The 20,220-nt window shown below is 38.7% G+C and overlaps 1 pseudogene; it reads right to left on the bottom strand.

Moving 5' to 3' along the window:
* Window positions 1–17,983: 17,983 nt before the first annotated feature.
* LOC149261206 (peptide-N4-(N-acetyl-beta-glucosaminyl)asparagine amidase A pseudogene) lies at window positions 17,984–19,671 on the bottom strand (annotated as a pseudogene).
* Between the last annotated feature and the right edge of the window lie 549 nt (window positions 19,672–20,220).

Raw genomic sequence — 20,220 nt, 5'->3', positions numbered from 1 at the left:
AAAACATTGAAATTTTAGATAAGAAATTTAAAAATAATTCTTTAAAACATATCAGAATTCATATATATGCACACTACCCATTTTTAACCATATTTAGATTTAAGTGAAATATTATTCTACCTAGATGTTTAATATCTATCATTATCTATGGGTGTGTAATATTTATCATTATTTATTAGCCTAACAAATATGGCAATGGTATAAAATTGCAATATATAATAATGAATATATAAATATAAATTACAACTAAATTTTAAAAATAAAAATAAAAAAATCAAATGGGTGATTTACAACGAGGAAGGGGTGAGGTGAGTTGTCACTGTCTCATTTAGCCAAAATAAAAATAAAAAATTCAAATGGGTGATTTACGAGGAGGAAGGGGTGAGGTGAGTTGTCACTGTCTCACTTAGCCAACAGATTGGGGGATGTTGCAACATGTCCATAAGATCGTTTTAATGGTGAGTTGCTATGGTAAGAGGGCGATCATTATGACCTGTCACACTATGAAGATGATGGTGTTCAAACTGAGTTGGTTGGCATTCGGTATGTACGATAGTATATGTCTCACTCGTGTGATGGTAATGGGAATTATGATTTCATTCATGGCATTCAACCTACAACAATATGTATAGTTGTTCTTTGGGTAGAGAAGTTCACTGGGGTTGGCGAGGTTGGAGTAATGCAGGGGATGAGGTGGTTTCAGAATGGAGAGATACCCAACCTATCCTGGACATGATTTTAACTACAAGAAAGTTTCGTGTAATGATGGAATTTCCACTTACAAAGAATCTGTTTCCATCACTGCTCTATGACAATGACTTAGAATGGATAATGATGTTTGGTGATTTAGAATTGGTTTCAATTCTTTGTATTTTCTATCCTGCGGGTTGGTTAGTACATGTTCTACACTAAGGCTCAATTTTACGACTTTTCTTCTATCTATTTCCTTCCCTAGACCTTTTCTTTTGGTCCTTCCCCCATTTATTCACATCAACTCTTTCTTTCCTTCCTAACCTCCCTCTGCTTCTCCTTTCTTTAGGCCTCACATATCCTCATTCATGTTGCCTTTCATTCCCTCCATCTAGCTTATTCCACTACATGCGTTATTTTCCATGTATGCTATGCCTAAGCTTCCTTTCCAATGTCCCTTGGTGGTCATTATTTTTGGGTTTGCTTATTCTCCTCCCCCTCTTCCTATGTTGACATTCCATGGGTTCCTTTTGAGAGGGTTTTGTGGTGGTGGCATCATTTTTTCTAGCACTAGAATGACGTGGTACTTATCTTGTTCACCTGATTTCCTTAGCATGTGACCTCTACCTAATATTATTTGTTTCTTTATCCTCTCCACCATGCCTTGTCAGAGGGTACAAGTTCAGGGTAGTGTTGCTTATTACTAGGAGAAAACCCATAGAGGAAATACTAGCATGCACCATCGAATGGAGGACTTTGCATCATGCTATTGTGAACTCATTCTCATACATATTCAGGAAGAACTTACATGTACTAAAAAAGAAGCATCATCACAAAGACATCCCTCTCATACATGGAGCTTCTCATAGAATGGGCGGATTGGATATTGGACACAGGATACCTAAGAGGATGCTTCAACCAATATATGCAAATCGTTGATCTCCATTGACACATGAAATTTCTATTAGGCAAAAAACTCTTGGATCGGCATGAGAATGAAGAAGATATACTCCAGTCCCTTGAGCACTTATAACAACATTTGAGTGACTTATATCGAAGGATGGAGTGAATCAAATTGTATCTCAATATTCCTCCTCAAAGGGGGAATCGAAGGACACTAAAGATCCTATCAAAGTTGTAGTTTGAGTTTTATATCACTCTGCCTAGCTATTTATCAAGTCTATGTTTTATGTTTTTTGTGCTTTAGACATTTTTCTACAAAGTCGTTTAGTCTATTTTCTTTGTTTTGTTTGTCCCTCCTTGTACTCAATTGGTCTTCTCCTCCCTATAGAGAATAAATTTTTGGTTTAGTCATTTTTGGATCTAGTCACACTTCCCTAGTGAGAAGTTGACATGGATGTTTCATCTGATCTTGTAATCTCTAGTTTAGAAGGAAAATAAAAATTCACCCTACAAAAATAAATAAATAAAATTATATGAATTATGATATTAAAAATGTATTTTTAATTATATAGAAGCCTAAATTTTTAAAGATAAATTTTTATTTTATATGTGAAATCTATAAAATTGCAGATACTTTATTTCTTTTTAAATTTGAAATGATAACTTAAAAAAAAAACAAGTGTTATTAATTATTAATTATGTATGTCATAAATAGAAATATAAATTCAATTTCATAATATTTCTCTTTCTTTTTATACATTGTTCCCGGGAAAAATACTAATAATAATAATTATTATTATTATTTTATTATTAGTAGAAATAAAATCACATTCTGTAGATATATGTACAACATGTATTCAAGTATGTAGATCTTGTAGATATGTCTAAAAATTGGTAAAAAACCATCGGAAAATTGTTACAAGAATAGATATATCCACTTCTATTGTGTAGACTATTAAAAAAATAGAATCACATATAATGTGTTGATACAAAAAATAACATATAAATGTTGTTTTAGTGTGACATAAATACAATCATATAAAATTCCATAGAAAAAGTGTAAACATCTATAGCATTTGGTGCCTATGGACCCTTGTCAATGAAAGGTCTATGATAATACTCATAGAAGTTTTCATTTTGAGACTCTAAAGTCATCCAAATCCCATGACCCATCCTAAGAGTTTTCCTGGGTATTGACTTCCCTATAGACATGAGAAATCGTGAATGTGTTAAAATAACCTTCTAAATGAATTATCTCATTGACGAGAGGCAAAATTCATGGTTGCAACATCTGAAAGCTCTAACGACCCAATTGATAACCAACATTGAGTCTCCAAATATTTGCAAAGAGTGAACATATTTTTCAAAGGAAAAAAGGAGGAGCTTCAAAGAAATTAATATTGTGTAGTTGTTTGAACCTTCACCCAGATCCATTTTGATATGGAAAAAATGTATCTCTGCCAAAAAAAAAACCCACACCTCTAGCACAAAGTCTCAACTCACCCTAGGTTTCCCCATAAAAAAAAACCCATGGTGTGAAGTTATCAATCTAGGCTTGAGAAACATTCAGGCTTTTACGAACTCTTTGAGGCTTGGGAAAAAAGTATAATATAGAAAGAGATTGAGTTGTGGTGATCTCTGAAGGTAATAAGCAATAATTAAAAATGGTTTTATTCCTAGCAAGCCATATACCCATCTACCCTCAAACCTTACCCCCTAAACTACACACAACATCATTCAAGCCATGCCTCCAAGAGATCCTCTCCTTATCCTTGGTTGTCTGGTCCAAGTTTATTTGAAACTAAATTCCAAATAGACTTTGTGTATGAGCAAGTAACCAACATATGGTTGACAAATTTCTCTACATCTTTACACAAAACATGCCAGTTGGGTCCTTGAAATTTCCTCTTACACAAATTATCCCAAGTTGGGACTTTGTTTTCAAAGGCACACCACATGAACAATCTAGAATTTGTTGGGATTTTTGGTTTCCACAACACCTTACACCATCCAACCTATTCCTCAAGCATTCTATTTGCAATAATATGGGAGTAACACAATTTTCGAGAATATAAACCATTTGGAGAAAATGACCAAACTAATTCATCTCCTACTTCAATAAAGCTAATATGAGCTACCCTTAAAGCCTCTGTATATCCATTCCATGCTTCCTGCAGATCCTAAGGAAGGTACAGTTGTCTTCCTTGAGGCCACAAGTTATTTTGAACTAGATATGCTACCAAATTTATTGTGATCATAACTCTTTCTTGTAAAAAGGTTTTCAACTCTAGGGGTAATCTATGATCATTATTCCTTCTAAACCATGGGTATAAACCTATTCTTAAGCGGGATCCATCTCCAATTTTCCATGCTAGACTAGATTCTATCAACGGAAAAGAGGTAATGACAACTTTCCAAATGATTGAAACATTGAGTCTCTACTTATTTGGGCTCTGAATCCACTCCTCGATGGAAAATGGATAAATGCATTTCCTTTGTATCATGGTTGTCCATAAACTCTGAGTGGTGATCAATCTCTAGCCAACTTTTGTAGCTACAACTTTAGAAAAAGAGTGGAAAAATTTTTTAGTCCCCATCCTCCCCAGGCCTTTGAAAGAGTTCTCCAATCCCATTTCACCCAAGGAAGAGAAAATTAATTAGACGACCCTGACCAAAGAAATTTGAGATAACATTTACTCATGTTTTCCAAAATGCCCTTTGGAATCCAAGAGAGTGACATCCATTAAATTGGAATGGCCTCAAGGAAAGACTTAATCAAATCTAGTCTTCGTGCTCTAAACAACCATTATAGGCGCCATACTTTTAAATTTTGTTTCCAATTTGGAAATTATCCAAATCCAATTTGTTGTCTTATAGGAGTTTGGCTTTAAATGGAATCCAGGGTATTTTAAACCTTCTTCCATTATGGTTAAAGTAAGTGGGAAGTACTCTTGAAAACTAAGGAGCTTTGCATTGCTCAGGACAAATGATGATAAATTTGGCTTATTGGAATTTATGATCATACCTATGGTTGCTCCAAAAACGATGAGAGCATATTTTACCACCTTTCCTTCTCTTCTCGACCTGTCACAGAAAATAACAATGTCATCAAAGAACAACAATTGTGTGATACTTAGACCAGTAGAAACACTTAGACCATGTAGTTTCCCTCTACACCTGGCCTTTCCCAAGATCTGTCTTAATCCTTCTACCACCAACGAGTAGAGTAGAGGAGATAAAGGGTGCCCTTGATGAAGGCCTATTTGGGAATGAGAAAAAGAAGAGGTAGATCCATTCATGAGAAAAACAAAAGAGACCAAATATATGCAACTCATGCCCCAATTTACAAAATATAATCCAAAACTTAGATGAGTGAGGAGAAGTCTCATAAATAGCCAACTAACTTAGTCGTAGGCTTTGGACAATTCTATTTTCAAAATTGTACCCTTCAATTTCAATTGTTTTAGGTTGTGAAGACCTTCTTGAGTGACCTATATAGCCTCATGAATCTGTCTCCCTTCCAAAAATCCAAATTGTTCTTTTGAGGTTGATTTAAATAGGTATGGCTTTATATGTCAAGAAACTACTTTTGCAATAACCTTATAAATACACTTGCAAAGAGACATGGGTAGAAAATCATCAAAAGTGGAAAGATTGTCCGCCTTTAGAATTAGGACAATGAAAGTTATATTGAAAGAGGCAAGGACATGTCCAAAAGACCTTGATTCTTCCACTACCAATAGAAGGTATTCCCCTATAATCTCAAATAGGTCCAGAAAAGGCTTAACAAACCAGCCTTCTAGACATAGGATTTTATCCTTCCAAAAACTTGATAGGACTACCTTCATCTCTTCCACATTTACTGCTTCCATCGAAAGAGCATTGTCTTCCTCATCAATGAAATTGTGGAAGAAAGGAGAAAGATGGACCACCTGTGCAATTGTATCCCCTGAAGTGGCCTTGAAACGATTCCCAAAGAGGTGTTTCCCCATATCAACCAACTTTTCAATGAAGACACACTATTTCCTTCCCAAACCTCTAGTTTCCAAATAGTGTTGCTCAATTTCCTTCCTTTGGAAAAAATTGGAAAAAAAGTGTGTTATCATTGCCAAATTATAACCATATTACTTAGCTCTTGAGTTTCCAGTAGCCTCTTTTTCCTCTAAAATATTTATTTTCCTAGCTTCCAATACAACAAGCCTTTATTTAGTTTCCTCTAAGGAGAAACCCTCTGAGTCTTACTCAGAGATTGATTTGAGTTCATCTTCTACTGCTTTAAGTTCTTGTGAATATATTTTGTATTTTATGATAGACCAATCGACGATAATTGATTTGAGGTTCTGTATAAAATGGGTTTCCATGGACATGCCAAATATAGGAATGAACCAGTGTCATTTGGCATGAACCAAAGCCCGAAAATATTCATTCTTTAGTGAAATTGCATTTAATTTAAACCGAATTTGTGGTTACCTTCCATGGTGTTTTATTTCCAGAAATATTGTTGAGTGATTAGATCCACCACCCACCCCAATCCATTGACAAATTAATGGCAGAGCTTCCACTGGATTCTCAGCAAGTAAGAAGTAGTCAAGTCTTTTAGCAATCTTATCCCCACCCTAGTGTTCCTCTAAATAGGTTTTAATTGCATTGTTCTAAATCCACTAGGTTAAGCTCCATTAAAAATCGATTGAAGAAACCAGTAGTATTGTCTACTTGAGCCCGTGGTCCCAAAATCTTCACCACACCTAAAAAAAAATTTAAGTCCCCTCCATTTATTAGAACATCATAGGAGAAAAAGGACTTTTGAGATAGGGATTCCGAGAAAAGTTACTTTCCCATATATGGCCCATGAACATTAAGGACGAAAAATTCTTTGTTTATCTTAACTAATAAAAATTCATGACTGGAACCAAATCCAATCCCCAAGCATTGAGAGATTTTACAAACTGAGGATTCCATCCAATTACTATACCTCCAAATATTCCTCGAGCATCCAAACAAAATAACTCCCATCCAATTAACATCTTCCCTAACACCTTTGCTGCCACATCCCCCTCTCTAATTGTTTCTTGGAGAAGAAGAATTACAAGTTGATTTATCTTAACTAACTTATGTAGAGGAAATTGTTTTGATGGATTGGAAAGGACCTTACAATTAAAGGATTGAATAATCATGAGGAAACCCTTTCACGAGATTTTGTTGCTCTAAGCACCCAAATTATTTAGAATTGTTTCCCAAAAAACATATCCAACTGATCCTTATCCTAGGCTTTGGCTAATTTAGATTTTCACCCTCATCCTTTACCAGCATTGACACTCATAGGATTATGATCGAGCCCCCTTGGCTACCAATTGAAAACGATGTTGATGGTTGAGGTTGGAAACTGTATCAGGATTCAAAATCTCCATAAACTGAAGAGTAATCTTCAAGGATAGACATAACAAGAGGGGGAACTAGTTCCCCACCCAAAATGCAAGGAAAAATGACAAGATCAAGTTTAGATCGAGAAAAATAGAGCATTTTAGATGTCAAAACCAAGTCTTACATAGTGTTGACCCAATCCTTCCCCAAAACAGAAAAATTATTGACCATACGAGAAAGGGATAAGGAGAGAGGGATAGTACCTAGAGCTGAATGATGAGTAGGATCCTATGAAATCTTCTCACTGCCATCCAAACCCTTTCCATTTGTTGCTACAAAGTCTTTCTCTATTAGTAGATCCACCCCCTTATCTATAGAAAGAGTTGTGATCTCTAGACCAACCTGAACTTGTCCCACATCCATGCTTTTAGACTCCAACCGACCAACCAAAGGCCCCAAATCTCCTGAGGAAACCCTCTTTTTAAAAGGACAAGAACCATTGTCTCCCTTCTCTCCTTGAAAAGGAAGTTGACATTCAAAGACATAATGTTCATGATTATGGTACCAACGAAATGTAAATGGAATGGTTTCATAGTCCAGTGTTTAAACATAAGTGATATCCTTGTGCTTCAATTCAATATCTCCCCATAAGTTGTCACAAACATCTAACTTTACTAAAACCCTAGCTAACCTTGTGTCCTTAGTCTCCTCAAATGACATATTTGCAACCAAAAAAACCCAACTTGTTATCGATGATCTTGAATTCTTCACACATCCAAAACTACACTGGAACCCTGAGCATCCAAAGCCAAACAGGGGCTTGATCCAAACATTCCTTTTTGGCATTGAAAAGTGGGGACCAATTTTTGAGCAATACTAGAGTAGATTCAATTGACCATGTCTTCTACATAACCCAATAAATCACTTCAACTAAAGAGAAAGAAAGAAAGAACCATACCCTTACCAAAGTGTGGACCCATGGGAGTGGATCTATAAATCCCCCCCATTCCTTTGAGACCCACTCCAAAAGGGTTTTTATGTTGAAGTTCCTTCCCTTAGCATGCCTTATCAATGCCAACTCTACCATTTGAAGAACTGGATTCATCTCAATCTCATCACCAAAAAGAAGTGAGTCCCTTCCTTTCTTTTCCTTGATGTACAAAGATCTATGTATATTTGAGCCCCCAACAGAACAATTAGGATCAAGAAACTCCTTTAGGGTTTTTCCCTAAGGGTTTGACATTGTGAATTCTTCCAAAACTACAGTTCCTTCACATTTTCAATAGGTCTAAGAGGGTCTTGACCCGCAAATTCTTTTCCAGTAGAACTACTTACAGTCGGAGGGGCCACCTTAAGAAATAGAGTGGTGCTGATGAAACCACCCAAACATAAGTTGACTTGAAACTTTTCCGACCGTTAAAGCCCCTGAACTCTAGCATGAAATGAAGAACTCCATCCAATATAAGAAACCCCAAGGTCCGCCAAAAACCCCTCCTTTAAAGGAAAGTCCACAATAGGGATAAACTTCAGAGAAATCCCTAAAAGCAAAACCTCCACCAAAAACAAAATTGGCTAAAAACACCTAAAGAGTATGACCACTTGTGGTCCTGAACATCGCCCAATCTTCTAACTCAAAACCAAGAGACATATATTCTAACCACCCCTTCATACTTCCTTTTTCTTTATATATATAAAATTTGTTACCTATAATAAAATACAAAATACCTATTCCTTAAATCCAAATTCACTGAAAAGTAAATTTATTTTAAAAATAGGATTGTGCACCCTTATTATGGGTACATAGAAGGACAATATTATTCTAAACCACAATATATGAAGAATATTGCAAGCTTAATAACTCCAGTTAAAAAGAGTTGCAAGGCAATTTGAATTCAGTTCAAACTACATTGTACAGTGTGATGCATAAATAAAATGAATGCGGAAAGATATCACATTCTTATAATAAATTATAAGAATTTAATATGTTTATATATATATATATTTATATATATATATATATATATATATATATATATATATATATATATATATATATATATTTTTTTTATTTTTTTTCTGAATCAGGCTATTCTATTATATTACAAAAAGTCAAAAATTACATCAGTATTACAACAGGGCCTTAGCCCTGTAATTCCTGCCGAGAGATTGACAGTTTGCCCAAGTTTAAACATGTCCAAAATTACACAGGTACAAAAATTGGAAGTGATGACAGACTAGCATTACGACACTTGACATTGCTTATGACCGACACCTTAAACATATGGATAGCCAACACATAGATTTTGAGATCTGGACTGAGTCTGAACACATAAAAGATAACAATGAGTGAAAACAGAGAAAAACTTTCCCTTCCCAGTGATTAAGAGAGAACTGCAGGTCGAGTTATTCATCGTCTGTGGTATACGGTTCATCCTCCACCTTACCCCTGAAGTGCTTGGGGATGTCCGGGTCGGAGAGCTGGATCCTCTGAGTCAGTTCGCTGGGGCCCGCAAGGGCAGCCTGAGAGTCTCGGGAAGAGCTTTCCTTGATAGGGCGTAACAGATCAATAGTTGGCACCTGCATATCGATTGTGGGAACAATCCCATGAACCAGAGGAGAGTTTCCGTGCGGTGCTTCCTTTTGACCTCTAGAATTGCCACAGTGCTCAACAGAAACCGAAACGATGAATGTGGAATTTGCCAGAGAGCAGGGTATTCTATACCTGACAGTGGGATGCGCTGTGTGTCCGCATTCCATGATTTCTCCATGCTCAGTTGCCCTACCACGGCCTGCTGCTCGACCCCGGGAGCGGCGATGGTCTGAAGTTACCTCAATTGAGGAAGAGGGAGAAATTGCAGGCCTCTGAGCCGAAGCACGACCCCTTGAGCTTCCGCGCCGGCTGCTCATTCTCAAACGCTCACGCTGCATCGCCAAGTTAACCAGAGAGCAGGAATGTCCCTGCGCAATCCCCCACAGAACCAGAGGATGTTCCGACGCTGCCGCCGAGTGCTCATACCCTATGCAAGAATGCTGGAAAGTGACAGAGGTTCCGGGCCTTTGTAGCGCCATTTTTCCAATTCGCAGGAGAACAGTTAAGACTGAAATGACTGGTATTAACTCCCGCAGAGGATCAACCGCCGTCATTCTTATGTAACCATCTGCCAGGTACTGCGTGGCTCGTCCGGGCTGACACATGCCCATGTGACGAGCCATTGGGCTGCTACGCGTTGGAAACACCCGCATCCGGGAGGGAGAGGTCTTTTTGCACCAAAGAGATGCAGTCCTTTTTGAGTTGATCATCATCTACCATATCCAAAGAGCCGGAGAAGTATGGTAATAGCTGAGATATGCCTTGGTTAGCCATTGTGTCTGCTACCTGGTTTTCTGTTCTTCTTACATGCTGGAAGGTTATACTTTGGGGATTTTTAAGCTTTTCCTCCAGGGATTCCAATCTACTAAGCAATCTCCAGCTTGTTGATATCTTGACTACCGTAGCCCTAGCTTGTATTCTCTTAGCCGCTGCTATAGGGATGAGAGAATCTCCTTCGACCTCAAGAGGGAAGAAATGCTTTTGTTCTGCTAGACAGAGCCCTTCCCAGAGTCCTTCCAGTTCTGCTGCATTGTTAGTGTCTTTGCCTATTGAACCGTAGTATATGTGCAGTAATGCTCCTGTGTGGCTTCTGAAGATTCCTCCAAATCTGGCAAGTCCAGGATTTCCTTTAGCCGCCCCATCGAATTTTAGCTTGAATGAGTTGGTTGCTGGTGGGGACCAGGATGACGGGGAGGTGGAGCTGATTGGGGGACGGGTGATGACCTTGGCTAAGGCAGAAAGGTCTAGATTCCATTCTTTCAAAATATTACGCTCCTGCTGCGATTCTGGCATGTCTGTATCATACCAGGTTCTTATGGCTAAGGTTTCCTGGATGTTTTTTTTGTAGATGAGCCACAGAGCATCTATTGACCGGGATGTGTTGTTAAAGATTCTGTAGTTTCGCTCCTTCCAGAGAATCCAATACAAAAAGCCTGGTATAAGACTCCATAGAGTGTTGAGAAGCTGGCTTTTGAACGGGTTCTTGTTCCAGTTCCTGATATTTTCCGTTACATCCTCCCTCCTGGGTTCTGTTCTCATGTTGCATTTCTCAACTTTCTCCCAAAGTTGCTTAGCTAGCGGACATGTTTCCATTAAATGGCTAATGGTCTCAGAGTTGAGATTGCAATTTGGGCATCTTGATGGCCCAATGAATCCCCGTTTTATCAAATTGTCCCATGTAAGAATGCGTCTTTTACTTAGCAGCCATAAGAAAGTTGAGATCTTGGGCCATAGCCCTGGTAGCCAAACTTGTCCCCATATTTGATCTTTGTCTGCTTGGAGGTCTGAATAACGCAGTTGATGGGCTTCTTTAGTGGTGAATGTGCCTTTGGGTGTGTGACCCCATCTGAGTTTGTCCTGCTGGTTGGAGTAACGAATTCTTCGGTATGTGAGTTCCTGATCGATATCAGAATATGTTTCTCCCTACCAATCCCTCTGCCAGATGCTCACTGGTTTCCATGATTAGTAGTCATGATGCGTGGATTGTTGCCAAAATTGGTGAACATGGGTGAGGTTCGCTTGCTGCATATGAGTTTGCCAGAGGGGATTTTGAAATAGATTTGCAGGTTTAGGGAGTTGCTGCCACGAATCCTCCCAAAACTTTGCTATCGTGCCTCAGTGAATTTCCCAGAAGCTGTGTTCTTGAATGAAGTTGCTGTGAATCTTTGCAGTGTTCCAGATGGGTGATCCTTGGGCTGTGGAGTTGATTCTTATGAGATTGCTCCATTGACTTCCCGGGGCATATTTTGCTTGCCATAATCTAGCCCATGGTGAATGAGGTTTGGAGATCCAGTTCCACCACATTTGTGCTCCCATTATATTGTTGCTTTGAAGCGGATCCCGTAATCCTAGTCCTCCTTCTGATTTGTTTTTGCAAACTTCTTTCCAATTAACAAGAGCCCATTTTCGATTCAGTCCAGTCGAGCCCTAGAGGAAATTGCGCTGAAGGTTGCGTATGGCTTTAAGAACCCATTTTGGAGCTACCATGATGGAAAAGATGTACAAAGGCATTGCTTGTAAGACCGATTTGATTAGGACGAGTCTGCCTGCCATATTTAGAGCACGGAAGGTCCAAGATGAAAGCTTTGATTCTAGCTTATCAAGGAGAGACCTCCAAGAAGCATGTTTGATGGCTGAATCAGAGAGTGGAGCCCCAAGGTATTTGGACGGCAAATGGGATATGGTGAATCCCAAAATTCTGGCAATATTTCTTTACGTAGAGGGGGGGGTGTTAAAGAAGAAGAGCTGAGATTTCGTGGCGTTAATGGTAGTGCCAGAGGCATCGGAGAAGAGGTAAAGTAGAGAGTTGAATACAAAGGCTTCTCTCGAGGATGGATGACCGAATAACATGGTATCATCAACGAACTGCTGATGGGATAGAGGATTGAGGCCATGGATGGAGATACCTTTAAGAGCTTGAGAGGAGACAGCTGATTTGAGAAGCCTGCTTAGACCTTCTGCCATTAAAACAAAGAGAAAAGGTGAAAGTGGATCCCCCTACCTAATGCCGCGAGAGGGTCGAAAAGGAGATGAGGGAGAACCATTCAGCAAGACAGAGAAGCTGGGAGAGGTGATAAGGTTCATGATCCATCTGGTCCAGGTTGCACTAAAGCCAAAGGCTAAAAGCATTTTGTGAATGAAATTCCAACTGAGCTTATCGAAAGCTTTAGAAAGGTCTAGTTTTAGAATCATACCTGGTTTTTTGAGAATCTTTAATGAGTGAATTACCTCATTTGATAGAATTATTCCATCCATGATCTGCCGGCCTTCTACATATCCCGTCTGTTCTGGAGAGATGAGTAGGGGAAGGAGTGGTTTGAGCCTGTTCGCGATGACCTTTGAGATTAGCTTGTAGATTACATTGCATAACGCGATTGGTCTGTATTTTTCCGGCCTGTTTGGCTCTTCTCCCTTGGGTACCAAAGCTATGAAGGTGGTATTAAGGGCCGGGAGGATCCAGTGCATGATTCTGGATTCCTCAACGAGTTCCCAAACCTCAACTTTGATGAGCTCCCAAAATTCATGAAAGAAATTGGTTGTGAAGCCATCAGGCCCAGGAGCCTTTCCATCTTTGAGTTGAGCCATGGCTTCTTCAACTTCCTGCAGTGACGTGGGCTGAAGCAGTTTGTTATTGTGATCCTCAGTTATGATGCGAGGAATGTGCTGCGTGATGGCTCTGATTGCTTCATCCCTGTTGTCTATGGGTTCCTTAAGAATGTCCTTAAAATATCCTGTGAATTCCTTCTCCATATCTTCATGTGCTTCGATTCTTTCACCTTGTTGATTGTTGATGAAGGTAATGTTATTGTGCATTCGCCTTTGGATTGTGGTTTTGTGGAAGAATTTTGTATTCTTCTCCCCCTCTTTTAGCCAATTGATTCGGGACTTTTGCCGCCAGAGAATTTCCTCTTGTTTTCGACGCTCTTCAATTTGGTTCCAGAGTATCTGCTCCTGTTGTGTTTGTTCGTCTGTTCTACCTTCTAGAATGAAAGTTTGTTGTAGTACTTGCATTTGTTGTTCCAATTGTTGGCGATTTGCCTGTATATTACCAAAATGTGTGCGATTCCAAACTTTGAGGACTTGTTTCAAGTTTTTCAACTTTTGTTGGAATTGATACATCTTGGCTCCCTCTGGCGGAATATAATATGTCCATGCCTCGTTGACCATTGCTTTAAAATTGATATTTGTGAGCCAGAAGGCTTCGAATCGAAAAGGTCTATTGCAACAGTTACCTGGCCTGGACCATTGTAGCAAAATTTTCCAGTGATCTGATCCTCCTTGGGGGATAATGGAAGCATTGGACTCCCCTCCCAGGTGGATTGCATTATCTGAGATGAAGAATCTATCAAGCCTGGAGGCAATATGGTGAATACCTCGACGCTTGTTAGTCCAAGTGAAAATTCCATTGGAGGTTGGAATATCCATAAGTTGATTGGTCTGTATGAATTGTCTGAGGCCATTGTTGTCACTATCGAGCCTGATTCTGCCTCCTTGTTTCTCTTCCATGGATGTTATTATGTTGAAGTCGCCACCGCCGATCCAGAGGGGAAATTGCCTATTTTCATTGAGGATGGAGATCGTTTCCAGAAGATCCAATTTTTGCTGTATTGTCTGTGGAAAATAAACATTTGTGAGATGCCCATGGATTCTGGTGCCTATAAGGTGGAAGGAAGCTTGGATAAGATGAAGGGTGGCATGGAAGTCATATAATGAAATAATCTGCGGGTTCCACAGTATGGCCAGACCGCCTGAGGCTCCAGAGGCGTCTACAGAAATAGAGCTGCTTCCTGCCCAGATCTTGTTTCGAATTCTTTCAATAGCTTCGGTGCTGCTTTTTGTCTCTTGAAGAAAAACTATGGTTGGTTTTTCTTGTTGAATCAGGTTTTTGATCATTCTATGTTTTGAGGGGCTGTTGAGTCCTCTCACGTTCCAGGAGATGAGCTTCATGTAAACTGAGGTTTAGGTTTATAGAACTTTGTCAACTTAGGGAATCGCCCCGATTCCATAAGTATTTCACCTACTATTATGGTCCTCTGAAGGTCTGTCTTTCTTCCCCTTTTCTTGGTTTCTTTGAGCACTTTTTTTCCGTCCCAGGGGCTGCCTCCTTGTATGCCAAGACTTTTATTGTGCTGCACCTTGGTCAGGACTCCTTCAAGTCTGTCTATTTGCCAGGGGGGAATTGAATTGTATTCTTTCTGTTTGCATGCAGTTTCAAGTTTGAAGATGTCAAGACCATCTAAGCTGACATCCACCTGATCTTCCTCCATGACAATAGGAGAGCTCTGTTCTTCCTCATCTGCTTCTTCGTGTAGACTGAGGGCTAGAGCTGGATCTAGCTCCATGGCGGTGTCTTGCTGTTTATTGTCCAACCTTGATTTCCCTTGGGAGGAGGTGAAGGGACTAAGATCTGAAACCAATTTTTCATTCTCCAAAGAAGGGTTAGGAGTGAGGTGAGAAAAGGCGAGATCAGTGGATTGCATGGAGGCTGAGGGGTTATGGGAGGTTGAGGGCATAGAGGGCTATTTTAGGGGGTCAGAACTGGGTTGGTCTCGCATAACTTGCGAAGCGAGAACAGAAAATCTGTTTTGGGAGTCAGCTTTGAAGGCATTGTCCGAGACTGGCTGGCTTTTCTTGGCATGCCTGCGGCAGTTGGGAATCTTGGTGAAACCTTCCGAGTCTTTGTCAGAGACAGCAGAAGCGGCTTTGGACTGTAAATTTAATGGACAATCTCGGAAGAGGTGGCCATGCTCATGACATTTGCGACAGCGGAAGGGTATATGCTCATAATCTAAAGGTTGTGTCCATTCAAAGTCATCGTGAAAGAGACTTACCGAATCAGCTAAAGCTTTGGTCAGGTGCATCTGGATGCAAATCCTAGCATACGAGGTGTATTTGCGGGTTTTTGTTTCAGCCGCGACTTTGATGAAGGTCCCAAGTTTGTTGCCAATATCTGCCAGCGTTTCTTCTCTCCAATATTCCACTGGGAGGGAGTACATCCTTATCCAGACCGGAGCCCAGCTGAAATCTTCTTTATCAGGGTTAAATCTTGGTTTCCATTCTGTGAGATAGACACCTGAAGAGTTGAATAAGTATGGGCCGCCTTCGAATATCCGCGCTTTGTCCTCCACACAATGAAAGATGGCTGTGAAGAAGCCTTTCGGACCCAGTTGCAGGGTAACTTGTCCTTTGGGCTTCCATTTTGAGGCTATCCAGCCTTGTAAGGCCTTTTCCGTAGGCCAGAATCCCAGAAACTTTCCTATTAGTGCATGATCCTTCATGTATTGGATCTCACCGTTGATGCGGTTGCTTGGCAGGTCGACCTTGATACGCTCTGCAGCCTTCGGGATACAGGTGGCCGAGGTCGCCTTTGGCTGTGACGACATTTTCCTCTTCTGTCTGGGCTGTGGGTATCTTTTCTTCATTCGTCCTTTGTCCTTCCTGCCCAGCTTCAGGGACTGCGCCAGAGGGGTACAGAGGCGGTGCATGCTGTTCCTTGTCAGAGATTGGAGTATCCATTGGAGGGGAGGCAGAGCTCTCCCCTCCTACCGTCTTTGCCATTGCAGGCTACCAGCAAGAGTCCGGCGGCGGCGAGAGCGAAAGCGGTTAGGGGTGGCTAATGGTTAGGGTTCTGAAGCGATTTGCAGTCTGTTGCATCAGAGTGATTTTTTCGCCTATATGTTCTTTTTATATTTATTATTTTAATTATTCTTTTTATTTAAATTTAAAATTTATAGAAATATAAGTATCATGTTTTAATTAAGCATGTGAAGGTTATTATGAGGGTTGATCACTTTTACCATAGGAAGTTAAGAGAGATGATTGAGATTGAGAAGCATACAATCAATTTCAATAGAGATCATGTGTGGAAACTAAGAGCTAGATTCCAACTATTTCGTCCTGATTTCCCTATTATTACTCTTTCCTTCTTTTTTTTGACCCCTTATATTTTTATTTATAAATATGTTATTATAATTTCATATATATAAAATAATAGTTTATTATTATTATTCAAAATATGTTATTATAATTTCATATATATATATAATAATAATAAATAATATATAAATAACCATTTATTAATAATAATAATAATTTCATATATGTAAAAACAATTTAAAGGCTAATTTTGAGTTTTATAACTAAAAATTAATAAATATTATATTTATTTATTTATTTATGATAGATTAAATTATTAATTAATAAGAATATGTTTATGATTTTATTAATTATAGGTTTTGTTATGAACAAATTTGTTATTATAATTTCATAGATAATATATAAATAATAATTTAATATTATTAATAAATAATTTATATTTATATAAGCAAATAACAGCTAGTTTTTAATTAAAAATTAATAAATTTTATTTTATTAATTAAATAACTAATTCCTAATGTCTAGTTTTTAATGGCTAATTTTGGACTATGCATCCATGCTATTTGTTCTTTTGGGTCAATAGATTTTTTCACCTTTGTCTTGAGGATGAACCACATTACTTGGTTCCAAAAGTCGACCAAATAATAATGATGTGATTAATCTTAAAGACATTCTTGTTTACAATATGGATCACGAAAGTCTAAGATCTAATTTTATAGAAATTTATTTTGAAAATAGTTTTTTTTTTTTACTTTATATAAAATATATGAGGTATAGAGTGAATGGTGATAGGGTGTTATGTTAAGGCACTCCATGGTGTAAAGGTCATTGGATTGAGAATTTGTGGGTAAAACTAGCCATGCTAAGGGTAGGTGTGGCCGAGGCGGGGTACCATCCCAAGATGACTTTCATAGCTTATATGTCCATAGGTCTCAACCACTCAAGCTACAGGCTAAGTCTGTCAGTCATCTCAAAGCCCACATAAATTAACCCCAAAAAAATTAAACTTTAAAATATTTAGAAAAATTGAAATATATGAATAGTGTTCATGTTTATTAATATAACATTGGTTATAATATTATACATAATTAAAATTGAACTAATATGTGGCATTAAACTTAATTAGCTTAAACATGGATGACATTACAAATAACATTGTAATTTAAATTCTTACATCTCATGCTTTAAAATAAATGTTGTCAAAGTATTTGTTTGTTCTATCAATTCATTATAATTATAAACTAGCAATTGTCCCAAAAGGTATAAAGAGAGGCCGATAGGATTATTAAATTAGAATTGTTGAATTTCTCTAGAAGAGATGTTGGTTCAAGCCTAACGAATGAGCAATTTGAGCTGGCTAAAGGCCTTCTAATTGTTTTTTATTATTGTAAAATTATATTGATAATTCATATTATACAATGGATGAAATGTAAGTTAATGTTACAGAAAGCTGTTGCCAAAGAAAACTATGATAATAAATTACCATTTGCCCATAAATAAAATAGTAGAAGAAAAGGAAAATATTTTGCATGTGGCATGAAGTTGGAAAAAACAAACTATCTCTCACTTGGATGTGTTGCCACACAAAGTCTCTGCTAAGTCTGAAACAAGTGCTGAGTTGATTGCTTTAACTTGCCTGGAATGGAAACCTTGAGTGCTTTGATAATTGTACGTTTGTTGGGTGTTGGTGATCGTATCGTCTCCCCCTGCATTTTGATTATTATTCAAAGAGCTGAAGAACGTTCCACTAGAGTCAACAATGGATACATTTTTATTAAGTGCATTTGAAACATTTATTACAACCATAGGAGCATTGAAATCTAAATATAAAGTGAAGAAGTCATCAACTTCAAAGGATAATTCTATTCCTGTGGGTGCCTCTACAATAACGTTACTATTGGTTGCTATCATTCGGTTCACAATTTGTCACTCTCCAAGTGCTTGAAAAGTCATTAAATTATCATACGTGAACTCTTGCAAAGTATTAGTAATGAGCTTGCCATGAGAGGATTCTACCCAATGAGAGGAAGAGATCCTCCTATTGCCAAATGTGTGAAATGATCCATCCAGCTCTTTGAAGTTTGACACTAGAGACAACTCCAACTTTAGCTCCTTGTGTCCAATCAATTGCCCTATGATTGCACTGATATAGTTCCCATCAAGCCACAGGTGCAAGTTCGCATCTATAAACCAAACATCCAGAGCATTGGTCACGTCGAAACCGAATGTGTGCTCTTTTCCATCCAACAGTTCCCCAAAAAGGGTGTAACCTCAATCTCATAACTAGGCAGATCAAATGTCCCAATACCAACCAAAGGATCCCAGAACTGTGTATCAATCCCTTTTGTATAAATCACAATAAAAGGCCACACAGCACCTACAAGGACCCCATCGATAAAGGCCACCAATTCTCTAAAAGGCCCATTACTAGGTCTAGTTAAATTATTTGCCTCAATATACACAATGGGGGGGTTATTGTACCAGAACTCATCACGTTGATGGAATGAAGCAAAAATCTCCAAAACGGCCTTGTAAGCGTTAGGTGGTAGTTGCAACGACTTCGACTGCACATCAGACGAATTTTCTATCTGAAACCAGGATCCCCCAATATGAGAACTAGGAAGCGAAATAGGCAGAATTAGATCTGCAAACCCTGTGTTATCTAACCCGTTATTCCCAGAATCTCCATAAAAATTAAATGTTATATTGACATGATAAACCCCAGTATAAGTCTTATCAACTACGTTATCAAGCTGGACTTCAAGGATTTGAGGCTTATCTAACAATGAAGAATATTTAGTAATATCCTTCTGAATGATCCATTCAATTAGTCCCCCATCGGGTTCTGTTGTACAAGTGCGCAGGATCTCCACTTCACTCAACCACACCCCTGCAATACGGTCATACTGAAACCCATCACATGTTGCCTTCCACTCCATCACCACTTTCGTCCAATTCTTCTGACAGTTTGGGGGTGGCGTATACTTTCCTATAACTGGAGGATAATTATACGTGTACCCAAAATCGTGGTCTAACAGTTGGACAGAGCATGGATTCTCGTGGGGAACCTCGATGGGTTTTGTAACCTCAAAAAATTCCTCAGCATTGCCTTGGAAGGGAGACAGATTTACCCGGTCTCTGGGTGGTCGAGCGAATGTAGTAGAGACCTCCCTTGGCCTCCGTACGTCAATGATGGCAAGAGTTGGAGTGGCCAGCAGTAACATCACCAGCATCTGCCAATGGATCTCCATCTAAATGCAAAATTCAACACAGTCTACTGATCAACCCTCTGCTCCTTGCCCAAAACTTTATAATGGAAAGCTCCTTGACCAGTTCTTTATAATAGAAACAACAAGGCTGATGAATACTCTAACGGGTGCATGGCATCCAGAAAATCTTGCATTTTTCCAAAACAAGCACCTCGGCTTTTTCTTCCACCAGATACGCGGAGATAAGGCCACTAGATTTTTGCTTCGAAAACATTACCAATGTAGGTATCTGAAAAGACCACTGACGTTCCTTGACATGAAAATATCTTCACTTAGGGTGCCACAAACTCCACGAACTCTCCCGGAAGCTCGGCGCACAGATGTCAAGTGGAGAGTAAAAGTTTCCCATGCTTTCTTGATTTTCCGTTGTTTCATTTTCTGGTTCAAATCAACAGTTGAAAGTGTCTCCCCTGATCGAACGGAGCAGGGTAAAAGTGTTGACGAAGAAATTGATGCATAGGAAGGCCTATCGGCCTAAATATAACCTTTAGTTTAATTAATAGAGGAAATGACTTTTTTATGTGCATTTTT

Source organism: Pinus tabuliformis, chromosome 6 (genome assembly GCF_031772625.1).
Source record: "Pinus tabuliformis cultivar Carrire ecotype Pingquan chromosome 6, CPIR1, whole genome shotgun sequence".
NCBI classification, from domain to species: domain Eukaryota; kingdom Viridiplantae; phylum Streptophyta; class Pinopsida; order Pinales; family Pinaceae; genus Pinus; species Pinus tabuliformis.
The sequence above is the reverse complement of the archived record's forward strand: the minus strand, read 5'-3'. Positions and strand labels throughout refer to the sequence as shown.